Source organism: Lissotriton helveticus, chromosome 5_1, assembly GCF_964261635.1.
Source record: "Lissotriton helveticus chromosome 5_1, aLisHel1.1, whole genome shotgun sequence".
NCBI lineage: Eukaryota > Metazoa > Chordata > Amphibia > Caudata > Salamandridae > Lissotriton > Lissotriton helveticus.
The window spans coordinates 946,391,316-946,418,520 of NC_136065.1; the positions used below are offsets into that span (position 1 = coordinate 946,391,316).

General features: G+C 39.7%; 1 protein-coding gene across 2 annotated transcripts in view; it reads left to right on the forward strand.

The window, feature by feature from the left end:
* Positions 1-27,205, forward strand: part of LOC144753450 (heparan sulfate glucosamine 3-O-sulfotransferase 1-like) — a 726,783-nt gene that overhangs the window by 263,686 nt on the left and 435,892 nt on the right. For both annotated transcript variants that reach the window (XM_078641137.1, XM_078641138.1), the window contains exon 2: positions 3,872-3,993. The gene's annotated coding sequence lies outside the window, so the exon portion shown is untranslated. The remainder of the gene's footprint in view (positions 1-3,871; positions 3,994-27,205) is intronic.

The window sequence follows — 27,205 nt, forward strand, 5'->3', positions numbered from 1 at the left end:
TCACTAGTGGTAAGCCTGGGTGCAGGTGAAGATGCAGGGCTCAAAATCAGGGATGGCATCTGAGGGTTCAAGGCAGCTCCAGGCAGCAAAGCAGTCCTCCCAGGTACAGCAACAGCCTAGTAGAGTGCACAGCAGGTCACAGCAACTTGAAGTCCTCTGAACGTCCTTCCATAGGTATTATAGTGACCTGAAGAGTTTGTCCGATGGTCCTAATTTCCTAGAAGCTTCTGGAAAGGTTCTTTGATGTGCATAAAATTTCCTTACTCCCCTGCCCTGACTCCAAGATGGCTGTAGTGACAATACATTGTCATTAGGCCCTTTAAGGGAAGCCTCGAGCAGGCTATTCAGGTATATGTGGGGCTGTATTTAGCTCCACCCTCATCCTGCCAGTAGATGCTCCTTTGGGACATCACCTAATCCCTCTATCTATTGTGTGACTGTGAGAAACAAAGACCTGTTTGCAGTGTACCCCTGCGTTTTGCTTCCATTTTGACTACTAGATGCAGGTTTTCTGACTGCACCCTGGGCTCTGCTAACCAGACGTAGGGCATGTGCTCTGATTAAAAGTGCATGGTATTAAAATATAATTACAATTGATACTGACAATCTACCTGTGAGTCACTAGTAAGTATATGGTAGGGCATGTAGGTCTAGAGGCCCAGTAGATTTAATGCACTTAAGTGTGCACTGCTGCGGTACCTGTTGTCATTTTAAAAAAACAGCCCTGTCTTGCAGGCTGCTTTAAAATTTAAATTATATGCAAATTCGACTTTGGAATTAAAGGTAGTTCCAAAGTATTAAACAACCCTATTTTAACATATGTCACCAATTGTATCTCCCCTAGCTGTCCCAGGGGTAAGGTACCTTGTAGCTATAAGCAGGGGCATTATAAAAGATATTTTACAAGCCCTGGTGAGGGAAAAACTGTCAATTTCATTTCCCCTTTGTAGAAAACTAGTTCGTAGGCTAACATGTGAATGTTTTCTTTAAGTATAAATATTGACATAAACCAGCTAAAATATACAGCAAAGTATTAAAATGATAACTAGAATAAATCCAACAACTTGCCACTGCTAGGTTTATTATAACTATCACAGAAAAGAGATAATAGAACATTTTTTTCTGTAAGTTAAAATACAGCCTTCCAGCAGCCCTGCTCTGATTGGTCGACCTCTGCCAGGCTGAGCCAAGCTGCCTTAATGAGGTGTGAAGTAGGCTGAGTAGAGACAAAGGATTTTCTGTAGGAGGAGAGCTACTAACTGCAGCTCACAAGGCAGGAGGGAGGTGGAGTAGCCAAACGGGTCTTCAAAGAGGTTTTGGACAGCACAGTCCCACCCCCTCATCCTGCACCCAAGCCTCATAGGAGCCCCTGTATTTATATTAGTGAACAGGCTGGAAGGGAAGTGTTATGGAATCGTAGCCACACCAGTGGGTTGACTTAGCCAGATGTAACCCTCCAGGTCAGACTTTCTCCATTACGAATTTTGGATGAATGGTGTTTCTGGGATAAGATTATGGCACACTTTGGAAGAAATGGTCATACCTGAGTTGGCACCCTGCATTCCATTGGTCAGGGGTGCCCCCTTGCATGACTCCCAGGAACATTGAAGAAATATAGGAGAGTTGCCAATCGACTCAGATCTCCTGATTGAAAAAACAAGGAAAAGAAAGACTGCCCTGCTGAACCCTGATCTGCACCAAAAGAACTGCACTCTGAAGGACTGCACCGGCTGCACAATCTGGTACTACAGCCCTAAGGACTTTGCCTGGCTTCACAAGGGTTAAGGAGTGCACTCCTAGAAAGCTACAGGTCAACAGAACTCCACCTGCATCATCTCCATCAAGGAGAATCCATCTGGACTGTGTCTTTAAAGGATTTGGTCGGGTGACTCGTGGAAAACGTCCCAAAATCCCTCTGACTCTCTCAGAGCTTCTAGACCTTTGCATTGGTGTTTCAGACACTTTGAACACAAAAGAGGGATTTCAGGAACAAGTCCCAGAAGTTTTAAGAAACTTGGAGCAACTTTTGTACAAAGCTTGATTAGCTGACCAGGTGCATTGTAGGTGCATGTATAGTTCCAGACCCCAAGAGACAAACCAGAGCATCTTCTATGTAATAAAAGGGGAGTTTAAGGCTTAGAAAGGAGGTTTCAATGCCAAGTCGACATGGCTGTGGAAACTGCATTAGGCAGCAATGGCAGGTGTGGGACATGGTTTAAGGTGCTACTTAAGTCGGTGACCAAAAAGTGCTGGAGGGCCATTAGTAGTATTTCATTTATAGCCCCTGGATATGTAATATACCAGTCTACAAGGGACTCACAAGCAAATTAAAAATGCCAATTAGGTATATGCCAATCAAACCATGTTAAGGGGGTGAGCACAAGCACTTTAGCAATAGTTAGCAGTGGTGAAGAGCACGGTGTCCTCAGGCCAGCAAAAACTAATTTCAGCAAAGATTGGAGTCAAGTAGGCAAAAGGTCTGGGGGAGACCACCGTAAGGCTGAGAGGTCTAACAGCCCAATTCCAATATTTACTACTCACAGTTTTGGTTTTAGGATAGATTTGTTCTCGCTCACTATAAGATTGTTACAGTAGCTTTTAACTAGTGGACTTTTTAGTTTCATATATTACATACCACTCCCCAACTTGGAGTTGTATGACAACTTGTGATATACTACTTCTTCACACCAGACTCTCACTCCGGAACCAGTTATACATTAATTTGTTTTAAGAATAGTCAACCTCTCCAAGAACACTCCTTTCTGAATTTTAAAAATGTGTAAATATGCACCACTGAGACGGAATGAAGTTGTAGTTGCAATTTCTTTTAATACATTTGTGAGCATTGTGTACACAGTTAAAACTCCTGAGAGGAGTAGAATTGGACTATCACACTTGTTTCCCTACGAGTGCTGTGAACAGTTCCCAAGATATTGTAACTGAGTTGAATTATGGACAGTTGGCATGAGCAGTGAAATTGTTTAAAGCCAGACAGTAAATGTGACTTACCTACTTAATCACATGGGCAGTAGGAGACTACACTCACAGACTTCCTCTTTATTGTTAGCTGCATATGGTATTTTACAGTTTTATGGGTACGAGAAAAAGCAACTGGACAGATGGAGGGAAAAAAACATAACTTTACAGATTTAAGAATAGAAAATAGTCAAATTAGGCTCTGTGCTGAAATAACAAACGAGTGCCAAAGAAGAAATGTGTGGAATAAAATGATGTTGACTGTGCCACCTTAATGCTTAATGGAGGGGATGAACGTGAAATATGTCCCAGTAGAATATAATATATTTTGGGGCAAATAGTAAGAGTAGTATGTAAACAACTGTGTTAATTTTACAACTGTGATATACTAGATTAGTTTTAAACAAAATCAAGAAATCCCACTTGAAAATTACTTGAAAGCTCTTTCTGAGTGCATGAGCAACGCTGAAATATCACAGGGTGAAAAACATTCTGCCTAGTCCCGTGTTTTATTTCCAGGAACTACCTAGATACATTTCAACTCTAAAAAAGGGAAATACTGTGTGGTAATCCAAAACACAGTTACCATATGTTATTCCCCACTGTAATGGGAAAACAATGGAAACAGGTAAAAAAGATATCTGAGGCATTTTTTATCATGCTTTGCCCTCAGTATTTCGAATGAGGCCTTAGGTCTTTAAAAATAATTACCTCAAACGTGAGGGCATTCAGTATAATAACTGATGCTTCTTTCTGTGCTTTGTAAAGCTCAAGCTCTGCTGTGAACAGTTGGACATGTGTATTCATATATGTAATTAATATAATTGTTGAAGTTACTTTATTTATTACTGCTGTTATATTGGCTACTACAATTACTATTGTATTATCATTACAGTACTTAAGAGTCTGCGAATGCACACTATAATGGAAGAGTCATGCCCCAGTTGGTTTGGACAACAATCAAAATAAATACTTGGAACTTCTCGAATGAATGTATATCACAGACAGCAGCAAAAGGTTAGTGTTCTGTATTTATCACAGTCTTTTGATATTGCATGTCCTTTTTACTGTACGTCATAATGTGATTATGATATCGTTTTTCACAAGGCCCATCCCATGACTTAAGGTCTATTGAAAATGTGGTCATTGTTATTGCTGCAAACATTAGACATTCTGAATGCATAATTAATTTGAATCAGAGTTAACCTAAGTGCCTTTCTCAGACTAAGGGTCTGATTCCGATCTGGGTCGGAAAGCTCTCTGACCGAGCCGGATCCGGAGTGTTTTCCGACCGAGCTGGACTCCTTTAGTTCGACCAAGCGAGTACGATGCGGCCGCATGCTGCCGGACTCGGTTCCGTAGGACTCCCATAAAAGTCAATAGGAGCCAGTCGTACGACATGTACATAGGCTCCTATTGACTGAATGGGTACGTCTCGCACAAAGACGCCCCCTACTGTGGGTATGCGTCGGTGCCATCCGCACCATACATGCCTGTGTTGGGGACACCCTAGGGTCTCCCCCTGTGTCCGAGTTGTAAGGCTGCTGGTGACAGGAGGTCCGACGCGGATCCCCAAAGGCAACTACCCGGACATTTCGCGAGCCAGAAATTTTGGCTCAAACCAGCTGTCTGACGCGTGCATCGTACTGGATCGGTCGTAAATCGCAACCATTGCACGGCACAGTTTGCTTACGGACAAGACGTACAGAGCGGTTCGGACCCGGAAACGATTCGGTTGGTGAATTTTGCATTGCTCGCATCGTACTTGCTCCCTCGTACAGCTGTACGAGTCGGGCGGAAAACACGCGCCTGGCTCGTACTTTTTCCAGCCGGATCGAATTCGGTGCCCTTCCGAGTGAGATCGGAATTGGGCCCTAAGAGTGACATTCTCCCATGATATTAATACTTATCCAACTTAAGGTTAAAGAAGAAATACTTTACCTGTTTACGTCAGAAGAAAACAACAACATTTTTGTGATGGATGATATATTCTATAAAGAAAATTACCTGTTCATGTTGGTGGACAAATTCCATTCATGTGCTTTTTTTTACTCCAACCTCATGTAATGTGCTTCTTTAATAGGCCAACCTCATGTAAAGATTGGCTTTTATCACCGTTTATGGCCAATGATTTCTAAAGCCTGCTCAATCGTAGTGTAACATGAATTGGTGGTGCACTAATGAATCTCCATGTTGTACACTTTTTGTTTGTTCGTTGTGGTTTTGAATTACTTGCATACATTAAATATAAAGCTTACTTTATAATTGTCTGCTGTTGATAATTTTCATCAGTATTATGTAAAAAGCAATTATTGACCTAATCACATGCATGGTGCGAGCACCTAGTTTATGACTACCTTGCAACTTATCACACTGTGGCCTGATGTCTGGAGAGGGTGGTGTCATGGGAAATGCCTACATTTGTAGAGGGAAACAGTGTAAAAAACTGTATTGTAGTTGCTGAGGGTATTCGATTTATGGGGGCTAAATGTTGGTCGGATGAGTGCTCTGCCCATGAAATTTGAACATCAATTCCATGATAGATGCACTTACTAATGATGACCCAAGGATAATTATGAGGGAAATTTGTTAGAAGTTTATAGCAAAAGTAGCTGTGAATAACATGTTAGATATTTATTGCCTCTTCAAATTTCTAATAGTGGCCTATACTAATGCTAAATTTAATTGCAGTTCTATTCGACTTCTTGGAACAAAATGGAAGATCCCATTGCAGAGTCTCTTGCAGATATGAGGTAGTTACTCCATCCAAACTTGCAAAATAGGCCTATGTGAGTGTTGGTGAGACCCCTGAATGTTTACCATTTCTGCAGCTACATAGGCTAGGTCTAATCTCCATGGGCCAACAGAAATCCCACTTGGGTGGCAACATTTATTTTTCCTTATATGATCCTGACAACTTTCAGATGGGTGAGAATCACCAAGTTATGTTCTGTTAACTTTTCGATACAAATACCACTCTGATATGACTGAGTTATGCAATAATGAGAATAGACCATTTTATTGGACGTTATAGCTGTCCAAAGTTTAAAGAGAAGAGTTAACTTTCAACTATATGATATGCTGCATTCTGTATGATACAGGAACATTGTGTTATACGTGTAAATAATAGGATAGTTGGGTCTTCAGCTGGCACCTGTTTGCACAAGTGACTCTGAGAAAGTGTTCCTGTAATTTATTTGCATAAATCTCAGGCACAATCACCAGTGGCGGAAATTAATTGCTGTTGTGGCTTGCATTACAAAAGTCAGCATCAGTTTGGGATAAGGATGCCGACCTGACTGATCAGATTTAAATGCAGTAGATATTAAAATTGCTCATACTGGGGTCATCTAGAGCTGAGCAGTAATGAAGCATCCGTCAAAAATCGAAGGCTGTCCCATCTGCCTCTAGGTGTTTTTAAGGGTGGTGGAACTGCTTAGCTTCTGATCGTGAAGCCCAAATCAGCTTTGCCATTATAACCCCCTTTGTGATACACAGCCACAAAAGAACTGGAATGCATGTGGGATCAAAAGGTCTATCACATTTTGGGTGTGTCCTCCAATGCTGTTTGTCTTGACAGGATGTCCAAACATGGAAGTCCCACGCAAGATAAAACAAAAACATATCCAAAGTTATGAGGGATAACTGTCAGCACTGCACAACAGGGATGCTGATTGTTTTGTCATTCTGAAACAAGCCCCAACTTGAAAGAAAGATGGCAGAAAAATTTGCATTTTCAATGCATTTAAAATCAATCAAATCACAGAAATGAACAAAAACTGTATACGACGCATTAATCAATTCCTACTTACCATGCTGAATATTTCAGGTGTTAGACTTGTGTTATATTCCTCTTTTGTTTATCTTATGTGTTTCTTGTTCCTCTAAACTTCTTTGTTAAATATTTTGACCAAATAAGGCCCCACCCAGTCTCAGCTTCATCTGGGAAAAACTGTGATTATGAAAAATGGCCAAAAGGAACTTGAGGCAGAACATTTGCATAATCATTTTAAAAAACATTTATTTTGTCCTCTCTGGATTGCTCATTCCTTTTCCAGGGTGCATAACATCAAAATTATGCGCTGCTTGCCAGCACGATCATCACAATGTTTTACCTTCCTGTAGGCAAGTAGCAGACACACACAGTTGGCACGTGGGCAGATAATGCCCGACTTGGGAGTCTGCACCTAAAACAGAATTTGCATTAAGTTTGCAATCAGATCTAAATATGCTCACCTTATTTATTCATGTCATTCCGAGCTGCTCTTTGTTTTGCATCAGTACTATTTGCATGTAGATGAATAACACCCAGGTTCGGAGTTTGCATTTGAAGCCAAATTCTCAATCAGGGCCACAATGTGCACGCCTTGTTTATCCCCGTTATTCTTAGATACTCTTTGTATTTATTCTCTTAGAATATGGGATGACTTGGTCTTTTCTGATCTAGTAGCTAGCTCAACTTTAACTGACAGTCAATCGTGTCAATTCTTTTGACCTAGATGTGCCACCACCTTGCTCTGGTATGCCCTGACACACAATCTCTGACAGCGTTGCTCCCAAGGCTGCTAAGGGTCGTTCCTGGGTGATACTGAAGAGTGACACAGAGGCTGACTTTATTTAGTGGGAAGAAGATTTAATTTGTCTAGAAGAATGGCATCTAGCCTTTATATACATTCCTAATTTGTCTTGCTTGTGTAACTAATAAGTGGTGAAATTAGGTGAAGGCAAATTGTGGTGTCCCAGATATCTCTGGATGCCCCCTTAGTCCTCCCATGAACCCTTCTGTTGTCAGTCATGTAATGCTGTGCTGGATTGGGTTGAAAGATAATGATGGCATAGCCATGTTGTAGCTTTACCCTCTGTGCTTTATCCTGGTGAAGTCTCAATTTTCTGTAGGCATATCTTGTCTCTGTGTGGTTTCTGCATAGATAGCGTCCTAGAAAAAAAACACCGTTTTTTTTTAGAATCTGCTTTCATGCATTCTTTCCACAGGATTGTACCCAGGTGCTCTATATGAATAGACTTAGTAAAACTGTGTGTCACTATTTTATGCAGTTACATTTCTCATGGACAGCAGTTGTCCTCTCTGATTCAGAGATATTTGTTCATAAAAGCAATTGGCTTTGCACATAATTTGGTCTGATTTTTTTGTTTCATAAATGAATATTTTGTTATCAGTGTTGGGCCTAACTCTCAAATACATGAATGGAATTGCCTCCTTAGAGAATCTTGCCTCTAGCTTTTGGATTCATTGCTTGGGTCCTGGTGCACTTTCATATGCTGATTTTCCATAAAACTGTGTTGAATTCAGTTAGACATGCTGGACTATCTGTGAGAAGTCATGATGCCCTTATTCTTTGCAGGTAGTATGTTATTTTGTTTTAATGGCATAATGGTCTATCATGTGAGTTCTAAGTAGAGAAAATCACAAGAACTTCTATTTTTACAATGAAGTTTAATACATTGCCAATGTTTTATATGTTTGTTGTTCTTAGTATTAATCCTTAAAGAGCTTCTAGGTGCATAGGTATAGTGCCTGAATAATAACTAATCTTCCTGCTTGGTGGCCACAATTGTTTCCACATAACCACAGTTATCACAAAGTTTGCCACAAGAGCTTCCTTGGCTTTTCTTCTTAATGCCAGTGATACTTTCCACACAATCTGCACTCATTCTGATGGTTTAACTGTAAGCATCCAAACAATTCCTTACTACTGTCTCCGACTCCTTTGTGCAAAATATATGGTGATGCTTATAGCTAAACTGATAGCATCCACTTCATTACCAAACAAATTGGTAAGTCACATACACACAATCTTTGGTTAATCCCCTCACCAGCTGTTGGACAGTTTGCTGACACGTTAAATCCTGAGATTTTTGGATAAAAGGAGCTGAATGAGAAAGAGTGAGAGCTAAGTAGAAACATCACCACGATTTCGGAGTAGCAAAGCTACTTGCAGGATCACAGGAAAATAACAAATGTGTAAAAAGTAGGTGAACTGGAATGAGGGCCGAATAAGCCCCCCTACATTACACAGGAGCGAGGCGAATACTGATTGAGAATGTAGACCTTAAATATTATTCAGCCTTTTGTAACCCAGAAGGGAAACATGGCCACTGTCTTTCTTTGGTTTGATTTCTGTTCCCCAAACTGAGATCCCTGCTGTCTCGGAATGGTTAGAATACCAATGCTTGCATCCACAACTCTACTGCCTCCATCTACTTGGAACCAAAGGTACCATGACGCTCTTTGGTTTTTTTAATTTCACATGGATCTACAACCCCCTAAGACCTGCTCTTGAATAGGCCCTGACAAATATCTCACTGGCCTATATCACCACTTCCTGATTGATTGTTTGATTGAGAGTTAATATTGAAAGCGTGTTGTTAGCAAATAAGGTGTAGTGGTGCAGAACTGATGGGACTCGAGTAATTAATACTGGAAAAGGAACTAGGCCAGTGGGAAAATCTGCATTCAGTTGCTTACGAAATTGTAAACATTTTTAATTTTGTGATGAATGAGGACAAGTTGGTTCCAGCACATTGGGCCAAAGAATCAAAAGAGCAACCTCTGATACGCGATTTATCAATCTTAGAAATGTGTTTGTCATTATATTGACTACAAAAATACTTTGATGCAAAAAAAGCATTTCCTAAATGTTTACTGCATATATATTGCCTTTTGACCCATCCTATAAAACAAACAGAAATAGCAACAACAATAATATTTACTTCAAATATGGCTCATTGGCATTTTAGGAAAATCTCACCGAAGATAAATTGTTAGGAAAAAATGATCATGGACAGGCGAGTGAGCTGGTTGAGCCACACAACTAAATGCGGGAGTGGGGATTGTGTTGTGCTTAATTTCATTACTGCACGGTGTGTACGTTTTTCCTAACACACTTTAAAGACTCATATGGCGAGTCAATTGAGGTTTACCCATAGGGTTTTTTTTTTACCCTCCACAATTTGAACTTATGGCGAGAAAACAGTCTTTGTGGTCGGGTTCAAGTAAACATCACGCAGCCTCCTCCATTTAGGCAACCCAACCATTTTGATGTCCTTTCTGGGCTGTCAGAAATTGACTGACTAACTGACAGCTTTAGACAACCAGCTGTCACGGCAAAAATAGGATTGTTATCATAATGCTCAAGGGAGAGGAGTTCATATAGATCAACTTACTAAAAGGGACGTTGTGGATCTTCCTCCCCTAAAATAAACAGCAGTAGGAAGAGTAGGAAGAGCAGAAAAAAATCTGAAAATCTGAAAATCGTTTTCCCTGCTTTAATTTAACTTCAAATGATACCACAGCTAGAGAGGATCTGGGTCTTCCTACTACTGTAATTGATCAAGCTATAAATAATGAACTTGTAGGTTTGAAAAATCAGGGTCATAATAAGTCCCTACTTAAAGTTATTTCTTGAAATATAGCAGGTATCTGCCCCAAACTGACTGACGAGGTATGGCTAAAATATATCAGAGGATTTGACAGGATTTGTCTTCAGGAGACGTGGTACAAGAATGACATTGCCACGAATGGTTATTGTTTACACGGTTCAAACTATACCTTCGCCAACAGGGAGGGCGAAAGGAGGGTTGGTTCTGTTAATCTCACTTAAATATGAAGCCATACAAATTACTGACGTTGGTGCTTCTCCCTGGTTTCAATTAAGTATGATTTCTAATATGTTACAAGCTAACTTACTAGCGGTGAACTGGTATTATAACATTTGTTATCATAATAACTGCCAGGTTATTGAGGCTTTACAGGTAGAAATCAATAATATCTCAGAGAAATGGCAACCTTTATGTATTCTTTGGTTGGGTGATTTTAACTGTTCCATTTGTCCCCATAGCTCTGGCCATGCTTGTGGGATGTTAAGTACAGTTGGGCAGCCCCTGTCACATTTTGTCCACACCCCTTAGGGTGAGGCCCTAAATTCTATTATTTTGGAGACTGATCTGGGCCTCATTAATGACTTAGCTAGTAATTCCTCAATACAGTACCCTACTTATGTTGGTGGAGGTAGTGAAAGTTTTATTGATTTTATGTTTATTTCACTGAAGTTTCTGCCACTTATTGGAGACTTTGAGGTGGACCCAAACATCATGAGTGATCATAATCCCCTCATAGCGCCCCTCGGTATAATAGCCTAGACCGAGAATGCAAACAGCTTTCAAGTCCATTTTAATTGCAACAAAGGGGTAAGACTCAATATGGAATAAAATAAACCCCACTGAATTTGAGGTAAAACAGTTATAACCAATTATGACTTGATTATGAGGTGTTTAGCCCATGATTTGCCCCCAGCCGAGATATTCGGGAATTTTAATCGATTTGCTCGGATGTAGCCAAAAATTTGACCAAATCAATTAAGGTTAGGGATGTCCCTGAGAAAAGGTGGTTTATTGTGGAGTGCTCAGGAGCCCATAACACTTTTAAGCTGGCATTGCACTCGAATCCTCATGACAGAGCCCAAATTAAATATGTTCAGACAGCTTATAAAAGTGCAGTTAAGCAGAGGAAAGAAGAACTGAGGTATTGAGCTTGGGACGACATACAGAGAGATAGTTCCCTTAAGGACTCGAAAAGCTTTTGGGAAATTATAAATTGGCCACTAATTAATGAAGAGGTGGGCAAGATGTTTTACCTGATTCTGGGGGATGCCTTTGCATCTATATTTAATCCCAATGGCCGCCAGTTAGAGGTACCCAGTGAGGATTTGCCCCTAGACCTAACATCGGCTTCTTATTTAAGTATGTCAATTTCAATAGCCGTGGTCGAGGAGGCTATAGCAAAAGGAATTATCATGAAAGCACCAGGTCCGTATGGAGTACCATTGTATCTTTTTAAAAGTAATCCTAAGCTGTGGGCCCCATTATTGACCAATGTGTTCAAAGCAGTGGTGACTGGTCCGATCCCAGTATCTTGGAAGGAGGCCATTGTGGTCCCTGTGTTTAAACAAGGTAATAGATGCAACCCTGCCTGTTATAGGCCAATCTCCATTATTGATGCCACAGCGAAGATGTTGGGAAGGGTTGTTCTTGCTCGACTTGAAACCTGGGCTACAGACAGTAGGGTGATAGCACAAACACAGTATGGCTTTAGGAAGGGGATGGGCCCACCGAACAGTGCCTCAACTTGTCCCTGATTATGGGCAAGTACATGAAGGCCAGGAAGGGTTCAATCCATCCGGCCTTCATGGACTTGTTCAGTGCCTTTGACACTTTAATCAGGACAAGCTGTGTGCACTCATGGGGAAAATGGGAGTTGAGGAAGCTTTAACTTCTCTTGTCTGCAGGCTCCATGCCTCTACATCTGTAACCATAAGATACGGCCTACATGGAGTAAAAACTAGACCTACTGCCTCCTCAGAAGGTTGTCCGCCAGGGATGTATATTAGCTCCTTTTTTATTTCTAGTTTACACCAATGGCCTAGTTGCCTTTTTGTCAGACAAAGAAATCGACTGTCCACGCATTGGGGACACCGGGGTTCCGCTACTCTCTTATGCTGATGATACCTTTTTATTGGCCCTGACAGCAAATGATCTTCAAAAATCACTTAATGCATTTTTCGGTTTTATGTTGACACTTGATCTAAAAAAAATATTTATTAGATCATATGTTATGGTAAAATGACTAAAACTAGAAAATATGCTGACGGGTTAAGAGAGTTCATAAAATGAATAACTAATTACCTAGGGAACCTTTTTAATAATAGGTTGAATTGGGATTCACTTGTAACTGCAAGGGTACAACACGCCAGCAGGGTTGTTGAGGGGCTTTTTCGTTTTGCCTGTAAATTTGGTCATAAACCAGTGACTGAGCTAGTTACACTTTACAAAGCCAAATGTGTGCCCGTGGCAACTTACGGAGCAGGAGTTCTGGGTTATCATAACAGCCGCCTGTTACAAACCATGGAAAATGCATTTATAAAAAGGCTACTGATGATCCCGAATAGTGCCCCCACAACCTTTTGTCATCATGCGTTGGGGCTTGGCTTTGTAGAAAACTGTATAGATATTGCCCCCCCTGCTTTTAATGGTTAAAATCTGGTTATCAGAGGAGTTGGTGTTCTCCAGAGAGATTAACTAAGACTGTTTCAACCTTGAAAGAGCACTAACTATCCCCTGGATCCAATTTGTCAGGGATGGCTTTTACACGTTAGGTATGGGACAATATTTTGATTGCCCAGCCGGAATCCCAGAGAATGCGAAAAATATCATAAAAGAGGCACACTCCATAGGGACAAACAAAGATCGCTCTCAACCCGAGGTATCAGGCCCCCCTTGTTTATTCCCCGCTCAACTACAATTTTATTTAACATTCACTATAAATACACAGACACAATTTTATTTAGTAAGATTTCGTTTACTTACTCTGTTTTTTTAGTGGCATTTCCGAAACATACTGGGTGGCAGATAATTTGGTGCCCTGCCCATGTAATAACCCGGAGTCCAGAGCACATTGCACTTAATGTTATTTTGTACACGCTATAAAGAGCCAAGAGGAAACTTCATAATCCCGATATTAAAACAAATTAGTCCATGTTCTTATATTTAAGATTTTAATTATTTGCACTCTTTGGCCACATACGGCATATGAATTAGGGTTTCCAACTATATTAAAGGTGCAATGACTATTAGGAAACGGTCTTAGTGACTGTAGCTGAACCCGAAAAGTTCAATTTGTATTTTTATGGGGGAGGGCTGCACATTGTCCGGGCATTAAGTGACTCGTAAAGCAAATGACATGTCCATCTATAGATTGAATTTTAAGGATTGTGTTTTTATCTTCTATTTATTACTTTTTTTTTTAATAAGCGAATTGTATGAATTACCCTTTAGGCTGCTTTGTAAAAGGGTTATTGGAATTATAATCTGTAATGTTGATTTCATGTTTTTTAAGGTTTTCTTCTTGAAACCGAATAAAGTTACTTTGACTGACTGACTTCCTAACTTGCTAAAACAGTAAAGCTGAGTACAGAATATTGTGAACAAAAATATTAATAAACATATTTATAAAACCCAAATGAAATTAAAATGTATAGATATCAAACTTAGAAATACTAACTAAAAGGTATATTAATTGAAAAGCAATGTTTACTTAAATAAAACAGTGAGAAAATGATTACTGAACCAATCACATTCAAAACCAAAAACGTTAATGATTAGCAAACCACCACTAGGTTTTGAGGAGTATAAATGACACCACCATAAACAATCAAAGCAGGTTGCCAAGCCTGCCTGAGGAGAGAATAGAATGATACTCAGCAAGACAAAAGTAACTACAAGATCTGACGCCAGCTGGGATCACGAGCGCCTTGTATAATAAAAAAAGGAAGTACACTATCACCGGACCAACACTACACACAATACAAATTTGGTTTGTGGCTCAGCGCGCGCTGGGATGGGAGGGAATGATCACGCAGGCAATGCCACTATGGGACACAAAAAAGCTGGGAATGCTGGGCAACACTAAGGGGTTCCACAACTGGGACACCATAGGAATATCAACAGTAGGGGACTTGTGGCAGAAGGGTGGAGTAGTTACATTCGCTCATTTGCAGGCCACATATGGTCTAGCAGAGACTGAAAGGTTCCGCTATATGCAGATTAGACACAAACTGCAGTCAGTTTTGCCACCAGATATGACCCCGGAGGAATCCTCTCCATTGGAGGATAGACTCCTGATGGACCATCTTCAAAAAAAGGCAATCTCGATGATGTATAAGAAAATAGTTAATAATAGACCTGACCCCAGAGAGACTGTTAAGGCCACATGGGAGAGGGAGGTGGGAGACATTGACAAGGCGGACTGGAGGGAGGGGCTAGCTTCTCCTCGGAAGGCGGCTATTCCGTCAAGGCTGCAGCTTGTTCAACTAAAAATTCTCTACCGCACCTACTACACGAGGGTACTCCTACATAGAATTGGACGTATGGCCACGCCGCACTGTCTCAGGGAGTGCGGAGAGCCAGGGACATTCTACCATACCATCTGGAGCTGCCCCAGGATAGTGGTATACTGGATGGTATGATGAGGACACTCTCCCAGGTCACAGGAGTCACTGTGTTGCCGGAGCCGCGGTGCTGCCTGTTCAATATATGGGAACCAACAGACTTAAACACGGCAGCTCAGGGATGGGTGACCCTTGGCATGACAGTAGCGACGCGGAATATTGCCCAACGCTGGAGGTCTGGGATTGGCCCTACTCTTGCCCAGTGGAGCAAAGACATAGACCTGGCAATGGTAGCGGAAAGGCCAGTTTTTATTCACCGCTGCTGTCCGAAAATGTGGGAAAAGGTCTAGGGGGCATGGAACTCCTATCGGGGAGATATATGTGAACCACCGCCTCCTGAGGACTCTGATTCGGATACAATGCTTGAATACCTTAAGCGGAGCAGACTGTTAGAGAATAATTATATGTACGAGGGATGGTTACGAAAGGGTGGCAACCAAATGTGGGACTATGAGAGCTGTGCAGAAAATTGTATGTCTAATACTGTGATCTATTTTCACGTCATGCAAATGATGTTGTCATTAAAATGCACTAATTATCTTAATAAAAATAGTTTAAAAAAAAGTAACTACGAGAAAACTACTAAAAAAATTAAACATTTGTCCTTTATTTAATTCCTGCTACAGATGCATCTTCTGAAAATATTCCAAACTGAATATGCTACAGAAGACATCTATTTCATTTTTTTGCAAGTTAAAAATTGCACCACCTAAGTCGACAAACAGCCTGTAAGTTAAGATATAGTTTTAAATGTTACTACATAATACTTTAATATTCATAAAATCTCCAGAAAAGTTTTATTACACACATACATCTTGGTACATAAATCTTTATCATTTAGAAATCCCACAATGTCAAATGAACCAACATGTACTGAATCCCAAAAAGGAAAACACTCTTAACGTATGAGGGCTAAAGAAAATGCTAAAAAAAGAATGAACAAATTGAAAGCTTCCTAAATATCAATGAATTGGATATTATGAATGTATGACCACATTTAAAGAAGCCGTAGAAAACTGCAGAAAATGATAACTAATTGGCGAAATGTCACACATACAAACCCTCAAAAGAACCATTAGCAGGAAAAGAAGGACTGGAAGACAATCCACATCACCCAAGCATTTGCAGAAATAGACATAATCCCCTACTTCTCAGAGACTTCATCCTCTATTAAGATAATAACAATGAGAAAAGAATAATAATAAAGTACTAACTGTGAGAAAGTGCCTCTTTTTGGGTGGTCATTTCTAGCTTCTGCTGACTGATGATGATTTTATTTTTAAACTCTCTCTGCGCTGGGATAATGCTAACCAGGCCAGAGTGCATGGGCTCTGACTAAAACATGTTATTTTGGCTAACATCTAATTGCCATATTAAATTTTTCTACAAAGCCATAGTATATAATATCCAAAATACACCCATGGCATAGAAAGGTAAATGTCACCTAAGGAATACAGCCCTATAGTGCCATCTAATAGCGTGACCAGGCAAACAATGACCCAGGCCTGCCACTGCAGCCTGACTGCTCAGCTTGTATCTTAATCTGTCAAAGTAAACCCTTTTGACAGGACAAAAGCTCCCCTTTAAATATTAGGCATTGCAGCCCACAAGGCAGTGTGCATGGTAATTAAAAGTAGGGCATGTAGAAATTTAAAGTTAAAATGGTCTTACTGTGACTAGAACCCAAATGCTATTTTCACTGGTGGAAGGCTGTCTCGCCCATAGAGCAGCACTGGGAAGTAGTATTCAATATTATTTCAGCTATCTCAGGCTAGTAATCAAATAGAAAAATAATGTAAGTACTGTTTATAATGTTTATCAAAAGTCCAACAGAATAGCGAACAGCTCCTGGAGGCTAATCTCCTTTAGCCACCAGCTGTCAGCCAGTTGGTGTATAGCCCTGGTGAAGTCTGAAAACTACTTCCAGTATTCATCACCAAAAATTAACAAGAATCGAATGAATACATAGAAATAAATATTTAAATTAAAGTAATATTAAAACACTCACACCAAATCCTCTAATAAACCTCATAACTAATAATAATAAAATCATTTTAATTTATCCGCCTCAGGAAAAGATCATGAAATCAAGTACAATCTCATAAAACAAATGGATCTTTAAAAATATTTAGAAACGTATTGATTATTTTGAAAATTAAACACTACCCACCTCAATCCCCACAATAACCCACAGCCTGTTAAAAAAATAGATCAAGAAATTACATACCAAGATAAAGACAACTAGCATAACAAACTTCATAAATATACTAATAAACATAAACATTATGCTTTTAAAACTAGCTATATTAAATGCAAAAATATTTTACTAAACAACATTTCAATGTTGATATTATTATAAAAATTCAGAACTGTGCATCTACATTTTGATATCATGTCCCCAATATTTTGGTAGTTACGATAGTTTTCACTTCATATTGTGGTACAACTTCAAACTCGATATTCAGTTACCACACTTTGGAAATCACAAGTATATTACCCAAAGGTAAGGATAGCATGCTGAACATAGCTGGGGTTAGAAGTGTGAAAATCTATATCACAACAGCAGAGACCATGTATTAAAGTAAAAAGTGGAAAGTTGGATTGGAAACTGTTCACTCAAGTTAAATGGAGATAAAATAGAATTGATGTTGCTAGAAAACAAACCGATGCCACGAACAAGCAACAGATGGACGAAGAGCCTGGAAAGTCCACCCACCCCTTTCTCTCCCATAAAGAGACTAGGCATGTGGCCAGATAGCTCTTTAACTATGGAGGCCAAGGTAAAAAAATAAAAATAAAAGTCACCTGTTTTGGCTTGTTCAGAATCGTACAGAAAATCCAAGACCTTTTACCCTCACAATCTAGGAGGTCAGTGGTTCAGGCGTTCATGCTTTCCCTGCTTGACTACATCAACTCTTTGTATGTGTGCCTGCCTGAATATATTAATAAGAGACCAGGTAGTCTTTGATGCAGCTGCATGGATCATTGTTAAACTTCCAAAGTATGTCTCTGTAAAAAGGCACCGGCCTCTTTGCATGGGTTTCCTGTGGAGATAAGGATCACATTTAAGGCACTTTATCTGTGGCATAGGGAATCAATCTTAATGGGACCTCTATGATGAGGGACCTCCTGGTCCCTTAAACCCTAGCAGGACCTTAAGGCCCTCCATGGCACGGCTACTAGAGGTGCCACAAATACAAAGGGTCAGATGGGAAGGCAGGTCCCTCTTACAATGTATACCAACGCTGTGGAACTCTATGCCCCAGGTGTTGAGAAATTAAATGAATGATCTATGGTTTAGATAAATGTTAAGAGCCTGGTTTTTCCCCTATCATGCCATCCTCTGTCCCGACAGTTTGCATGCTTGCTGGTAGTCACTTAGCGCTTGTAACATGTAACATGTAACATACAACAGTGTCTGAGAGGGTATTATTGGTCAGGCAATTTCTAAGGGAGCCCAAGTAGTTGCTATGGGCACAGAAGGAAAACAGGGGTCTAATAATTTGCAGAGATAAAGATAAACGTTTGTATATATTTAGTCATATATTTAAAGGCAAAAAAGCACTGTGTTACATTAAATAGCATGTAACCTGTGTTATACTGTGCACATGTGCTCGTGAAATGGGGAATGATGCAAGTGACACGTAAGGAAGTATGTACAGTGGACAGGGGCTCAAAACAAAACAAATTATATACAAGGTGTATTCGTAGTAGTGCCCATACAGTAAATGCAAATGGATACAAGGTGATTCAAATGGGCAAACACAAGAAATGTGCTGTAAATTTCGCTGTAAGAGCCGACGGCCTTTCTGCCTATATACAATGTTAGGCCATTATCATGACCAGGTTACAAGTAGTTACATAACAGTGCTGTGGGGGAGAATACAAACACTGAATTGTGGACCAAGATAGAAGATGACATGAGAAAAGAGAAAGGCCATGATGGCAATGAAGTGAGCCAAAGCGGGAGGTGTAAGACAGGTGACAGCTGTTAGTCAACGCTGGGCAGCCTTTGGGTAACTACGAGCTGTATAAATCGGCATAGCATAGTACCTGATGTTAGGAGATTAAGTGATTTGGCAAGACACGCTTCAAAGAACTGCAGTTCTCCAGCCTAGAAAAATATTAGGGTTATGATTTCCCCGTAAACAAGATGTAGCAATCTAAATATATGCCCAGCTGAGCAAACATAGAATACACTGTTAACTGTAACTTCCTGTGATGCAAAACAAAGAATACGACTAAGAAGAAAGATAGGGTTTTTGACAGAATCTAAAGGAACAGAGGTAGGTCCACATTCAGAGGGCCATCATGCAGTAGACCAGATTGTGTGAGAGCCACAGACAAGTATAGTTTTGGTGTTTTCTGCATTAAGCTTGAATGTGAACCAGAGACACAATTACAAGAATATCCTTGATTAGACTTTCAGCCTAGGTTGAGTCTGAGTGCTATCAGCATATGACATCAGGGAAACAAAGGTGTGTATCAATAGAGCCAAAGGGGTGACATTGATGAGAAAAGGTTTACCAAGGACACCTGAGGAACATAATAATGGCCTGAAATTAGAGACGAATTAAGGCACATGTACTGCATGGAAGTGCTGGTCAAGAAAAGATTTTAGCCTAGCTGAAACATTTACCAGGATGCTACCATGAGTGATCGCTATCAAAGCCAACGTATTATGGATGTTGACATGCTCTCCAGGGTCTTACAAGGGAGAGGTATAAGTGTTATTGGATGAAAGATAATGAGGACTCTAAGGTCAGCAGATAGCGTTTTCAATAAAAGGTATACCATGTCCTTTATTCTATTCTACAGACACTACTGCAGATCTAATGGAACATAACAGACTTCAATTAAAGAAGTCAAGACAGTAGGACTGGAGAACCAGAAAGGAAAATAGTAGGATGCATTGACCTAAAAGAGTTTAAGGGCGAATATTGTATTTTTCCATAGAGCATATCAGCCGTTCAGCAATGTTGAGTGCAAGAGGTGTAAAAACATTAAGAGAGATCTTGGAAATAGATTGTGACTGTGATAAAACAGAGATTTAGGAATCTTGGACAATCTGTTCTGAAGAACTAGTGATCTGTTTAACATTATCATGAGAAAACATTAAAAAACAGGAAGCACACAAGTGGATGGTAGAATAGCAACATTCTTTCAGAGCAGGAAAAGTAACACCTTGACAGTTTGGAACATGTCTTGTGGGGAATAAGAAGCCCTGGTCATTTTAGCTGGATGGTCCTAGCCATCGGCAATTGTTTGGGCTACATTCCAGCCCATCGTTTTTAGCCAAAGGCCTGCCTTGTGCAAATCAGTTTATTTCATTACTAATTTTAGCAGCATAATGGTTGTACGAGCTGCACAGATTTTTTGGGTGTAAGTTATCTGAGATGCCATGTGTCAGCACATCCCCAGGAGAGTATCCGTTGTGGCACGTTCTCTTAAACATGCCACATTGGTGCTTGCCTAGAGCTAAATAAGGGTGTATCATGATGCAAATGGTCAGGCACTCACTTTTCACTTAGTTTTCACTGATATCAGAGAGTCAATAGGAGAATGATCCATGTGATAACATTACCAATTAGATCAACAGCTCTGCAAACTATACAAAGAGAAAAAGGGTGATGAACTACAAGTTCATAAAAATTTAAAGACACCAAAAGGTGAAACCTTGCGACAAAGGTAAGACCATGAGACCATTTTTTGCTTACTAGGTTCTATTTTGACTTACTGCACTTCTTAGTAGCCTATCTGTGGGGTGGAAACAGGGGCAATAAACGTATACCCTGCGGTTGCAATAATAGATCCCAGCAGGATACACTGCATTTCACTTTGTTTTGCAGTTTTTACGAAATGCCAACGGAAGCGTATGTTATCCCTATCCAGAAACCGCAAACATCTCCCAAATCAGAATGCCCATTATGTTTTACATATGCTTTTGGGGATATCATTTTTTTATATACTTTATTATCTGAAAGTTGATGTAAGATTGAGGAACAAAAGTGACTAGGAATTACATGAGGCTTGATGGGACTTCCCCTTGTTAATACATTCCACATTAGTTGTATTTACACAATAAGCAGAGATCGTATGTTTGCATTACATTTTATGCTATTTTTATCTGTTTTTACTGACATTACATTTATCTGATGTATTGATATTGTATGTCCTTTTATGGTTTTGTTTCTTCACTTAAAACCGAATAAAGCTAACCTTTATTGATTGATTGACTTAGAATGAGCTTGAATTTAAAAATAAATGGAACATCAAAATGATTCGACTATAGTAAGAGATATGTTACTAACACAATAATGTCATTGAAAGAGGTAAAAATACCATTTAATAAATGACATGTAAATGTAAATGTAGTTGAGCTTATATAGCGCACAGCTACCCGCAGTGGGTGTCCCGGCGCTTGCTTAGGGAACCCTTCCTGGTATTCCCCTGTGAGATAGCAGGGTATCCACAAGGTGAAAGTCAGGCATCCCGCCGCGAGGGGCCGTTGTGGAGATTAAGCAAGCTATTGCCCAGAGTCGCAGAGTGTGAACCCATGAGTCGAGGAGGCACCGCGGCGAGAATTATCGAGTCCGTGGAATTTTTAGCCCAAGACCCGCCGAGGCGGGGAATTGAACCCTGGTCCAGGACCGGTCTCAGCTTCCGGGTCTGCTGCCTCTAACCCCTGAGCCACACTTCTCCCATATGATGTGGATAGAGTGAACAACTCTTTCTTTGCACCAGGGCACGCGCGGTGCAAAACTTTAGGATGCAGATGTATTAAGAAGTGTAATAAACTGAGATTGCATAAAAGCATATAATTACATGCTTCATTGCGAAGATAATAACGACATACCACAAACCATAGTGTGGTGATCTGACTGGACTCTGTCATCACCTATGTCATATGCCTATGTCAACTGAATCTAGAGTGTATAATGCTGGACCTCCCTGAGACATTCTATGTGGGACAGTTATCTTGGACCTGCCACAGCTGTGACCAATAAATACTTCACTTGAGATAACTAACTATTGGTGATCCTTTCATCTTTACAAATTGGTGACGAGGATGGGATGCGAGAGAATTTCAAAATAAAAATGACCACATGACAAGCATAGATAGAGTTGTGAGACCTAAAGTTAAGGAATATCAAAAGAAAATGAAAACTCATTATTATGCCACCCATAGGGTGAAACTTATACAAGACAAATTTAAGGTGGGTGAGTGGGTCCGCATTAAGGATCCTAATCACGTTCTGAAAGGGTTGTCAAAGTTCAAACCTCCAGTTAGGATTGAGGTGGTGACAAAAAATGCAGTATGGACAAGTAGGAACGAATGGTGGAACAAGGGAAGAGTGGTCAAAGTGAATCTTAATGAAGATATTTCTCGGGATCTTGATGTTTCATCCAATGATCAGGGTCATGGTGGGTCATCTCATGAGTCTTCTCATGATTTAAATGTTTCATCAAAGACATTTTTTCATTCTGTTCCACCTACTGTTGTTTCTCCTGATGTTCAAGTTATTGAACAAATTTCTAATTCTTATCCTTTATCTGTACGCAGAACCGGTAGGAGGAATATAGTCAAACCCACGAGGTATCGTGATTGATGTTTTTTGTACTTGCTTATTTTCATGACTTAGTACTTGTTTATTTTCATGACTTAGTACTTTACAATCTGTGTATTAATCATTTTCTTTTCCATTATCATTTTGTTTTATCCTATCGCTTATTCATAAAGAAGGGAGATGTTGCGGTGATCTGACTGGACTCTGTCATCACCTATGTCATATGCCTATGTCAACTGAATCTAGAATGTATAATGCTGGACCTCCCTGAGACATTCTATGTGGGACAGTTACCTTGGACCTGCCACAGCTGTGACCAATAAATACTTCACTTGAGATAACTAACTATTGGTGATCCTTTCATCTTTACACATAGCTTCAGCAAGTGTTAGTGGGCCCATAGGGCACAGGGAAACATATAATCTCAAAATGCAATGGCTACTAACATCTATTTCTCTGGACCCTATAACTGTGCAAGAGTGTGGGGGTAGCAACAGCTATATTTGTGTCCTAGCCATTACAGTGCTAAGCGTCAATGAGAAACAAGAAGTCACGTTTTTTGTATAAGTTGAAAACTACTTTTTTTATCTTTATACAGAGACAAGGAGGGAAACAGGAAAGTTCATGAAAAGTGGTTTTTGACCAATAAAACAGGCAAAAGAAGCAGGTTGTTCAGCAGCACCATGTAGTGTTGTGTTAGGAAAATCTGCCTATATCCAGACAAAGTAATTTATGTGTGTGAGGTTCCGTGTCCTTATTTCCCCAAAACTCCTGAATCAATGCCGTGGTCCTCCTGGTTGCCTGACTTTTGTCAAGTTTGTTTCCACTACAGCTCCCAGAATTGTTTGAGAATACCTCATTCGAATAAGTCTTCCAGTAATATATCATACCATCTTTACAGCCGTCCAGATGTCTGAAGTGTGCTTCCATTCTCGGGTCTGTAAGACTGGTGGATTTAAATTGGAAACCCACTTATCGCTTCGTTAATTCTACAAAGGACCCGGGTATCTGGTGGAGTTTACTGAAGATTAGATTTCTGTTTAAGAAACTGTAGGAGAATACAATTATTTCTCTACGCTATGCTACTGTGCTTGGATCAAGCAATTTTGGTAATAAGCATTTCTGCATACAGTCTCTTTATTGAAAGTTAATAAAACCACTTGGATTACTACAAATGCCCAGCATAAATAATAAAAAAGGAAAGTGCAATAATCTAAACATGTATATTAAGTTAACAACCTTAATAAAACTACAAAGATCTGTCATGGTTATTCTAACAAACATTGTTTAAGAAGTACTGAGTAAAAGAGATTTACTTAGTCTTTGGCATGCTGAGCTGGATGTTTGCTTTCCTACTGATACATTTCAAACTCTTCTAAACAACTGAGTAGGTTCATGCCTTACCCTTCTATGCATTCCTTAATTGCTTCTATGGTGGTCCTTGTACCTATGCAATGAAAGCATGGATGAAATATTAATTTCATTAGATCAACAATTGAGGACAGGAACATGTTAGGTGAAATGGATTCTGTCCTGTTCACCACAGAGTCTCCAACAATTGCAGCCAAATATGTTCTTGTTTTTCCAGCTGGCCCTTATTCCAGCTATCGGAAGAGATTGAAAACAAAATCTCATAAATGTCCATCATACTCTTGGTTTGAGATAATTCTGGAGGTAGGTATGGGGATACAGGCTGATAAAGGATGCCATCAGGTCACTGACACATTTTCCCATCAAAATATGTTCTATATTTCCCCAGGAGACAATAATTTATTTTTGGTTTTCTTCACCCTTGCTTTAAATTAATTATAATTTGCCAAATGTTGCCAGATGTTGAACATTTCTAATTTGTGTAAGATTTTGTCAAGATTATTAAGAACTTGAAAGGGTTTACCTGGGTTTAGCTGAAACATTTGATATATTTCCAAATTACGAATATAAGAAATTGTTGGCACTGTGGGGTTGACTGCACACAAATGAGAGCTAGCTTCATATTGCAAAAGACACAAAACACCAAGAAATATAGAGCCAACATTACAGCTGAGATGAAGTCACATAGCCTTGTTAAACAATAGACAGTTCATACTGATCATTCTATGACACTGTAAAACATGTTTAATTAATATGCACCAGGAATGACATTGACATTAACTAATCACAGTTGGCAGAACATAAACCGTGTTTGATAAGAACAAATGGGGCTTCAACTGTGTAATTGCTATGGACTGCTTTCCAAATATGACAAGAACAATATAGAAGCTCTACTTTCTTAATATTGATCTGCATTAATTTATTTTGTTAGATCAGTTAAATAATTGATTATGGTAGACATTTGGTAGCAAATGTGACCAAAAATATTATAAAGGACCAAATATTGAATGGGATCTTCAAAACACACAAGAAACAAAAGGATACTTCATGGATCAGAAACCAAAAGCCCAAGACTTGGTACCTTTGGACAAAAGTACACAAAGACACCAGAGGAACCGTACAATTTCAAGCACTAGTATTTGAGCTAGAAACTCCCTTAGAAACTCCAAAGATATGCTAAACATTCAACAGCCTGCTGGACTACTTTAAAAAATAGCATACCTTAGAACTATAGCTGATAAATCCTTCTAGACATAGGATGGAATGGCAGCCTGCCCAGGATTCTTGGAACAGGAAGATACTCTCACAGTACCCAAAAAGATTGCGCTATAGTAATCCACTGCAATTTCTCATTTTGCCCTTGCATCAACCTACATTCATCAAGCTGTAAGAGTAATAATAGCAGAGTTCCAGTGTACATCAATTTGTTTATGCCACAGCTGTATCACACCTGGAAATGGTAAAACACACCATGTCATCTGTCACATCAAAGTTTCATTACCTCCATTACCTTGATGAAATGTCACTGATTTGCTGTACCAAGTCATCCAAGGATTACTTTTAAATTTGCACTCTGATAAAAACAGAAGATTAATACCTCAATATTTTTCAAACCACCACGCTTCCAATGTCTCTATGAAGTGAAATGTCCACTCTAATCACATAGGAGTTTACCGGCAGTTGGATATGATATGATAAATCACTCGACAAGTGCCCTCCTGCAGAAATTTGAAACTTAGGCTTCAACTGCAGAATCATGGGCGTCTAGATCCATAGATTCAACATAATCTCTTCAAAGATTACTGCAATGCATTCAAGAACGCAGCACTTACAGTGTTTACATAGCTGTTAAGTAACATCTTCTGCTGGAAGGTCAGCATATGATTGCTCAGATTATCCCACCAATTCTCTAAGAAAGTAATACGCAGCCAGAAATCTTTTAAAAAACTCTACTGCCAGCTATAAAATGAAACTTTAAAAAATAAATGAATGGCAATAGCAGATTTACTATCCAAACAGCAATAAATGTGAAACACCCGTAGCATTATAATTCTGCTCACAGAATAAAACAGTACAACATAATAGATATTATTAAAATATCACAGAGGTGCATTACTCAAACTGCAGGGTTCTTTCACCAGTACATCTTTTTATCTGGTGTATCCAGTTGTATTCACAAACTCAGCTGCCGTATTCATAACTACAAAGTTGGAGAAACTGACCATGAACGAAAGTTTTCAACTATTTTATTTAATTTCAGAAATAATGACAAACCTGTTGGGATATATTTATCACTTGAGGACTTAACATGAAGGACAAGATTTAACACTACTTTAGAGACAGCAGAACACTTGAATTCAGATTCATGTTAGCATTTGGGCACTGCAAACTGCATTCAAAAGTGGCAAGAAATGTCTCTCTGAAACCCCGAAAAGAAGACCTGTGTTTTTTTACTTTCTGCAATCTTTAGACATCTTTAGTCTGCAAGAAAATCAAGTAAGAATCAGTGACGGACCCAGCGCTTTGCTTTTTTTTTGTCCTCATATGACTTCCGTAGCTTAAGCAACCTCTCGGTCTGATTCACCTCCGCTGCTCATAACTTGGGGGTCCAGTCTCAGCTGATGTTCTCACGAAAACCAACCCGCACAACACATCATGAACTGACCAAGAGGTAGAATCATTGGACACTGTGTAGCAGTCTAATCAGGATCTAAAAGGTCTAACAGATTCCAAAATATCCAAAGCTCAGTTCTTTCTCTGTATAAATTAACCTTCTGATCTAAATCCCTAAGCATCTCACTGAGTTCCACCAGGCTCTCCATGTGGGGGGTACCACCTGATGCCATAACTTACAAATCTCCCTCCTTGCCAAAAGGATCAAATAAAACAACAATTTATTCTGCATCCCCGTAAGGTCTATCGCCCCTTTGGGGATCAATACAGTGTCAAACAAGATAACAGAAGGGCTTACCTCCACCTTTATGCCCAAGACATCCAACAGAGCCTTAACCACGTTGCCCCAGAACTCTTGAATCAGGGGGCAGGAAGCAAACACAAGGACATCAACTGCCTTCTGGGCACCACATCTCATATCCTTTGCTTCTCCACTGCCCTTAGTTTTAGAAAGCTTGAGTGGGGACCAGTATATCCTGTGGAGCGTAAAAAAAGGTTTTCTCCTTAGTGCAGCAGATTAAATCAAATGGTAAAGTATGTCTTTAGATACTTGCCATAGATTTTTCAGCTTCTCGCTCGGCAAGTACTTCTCCC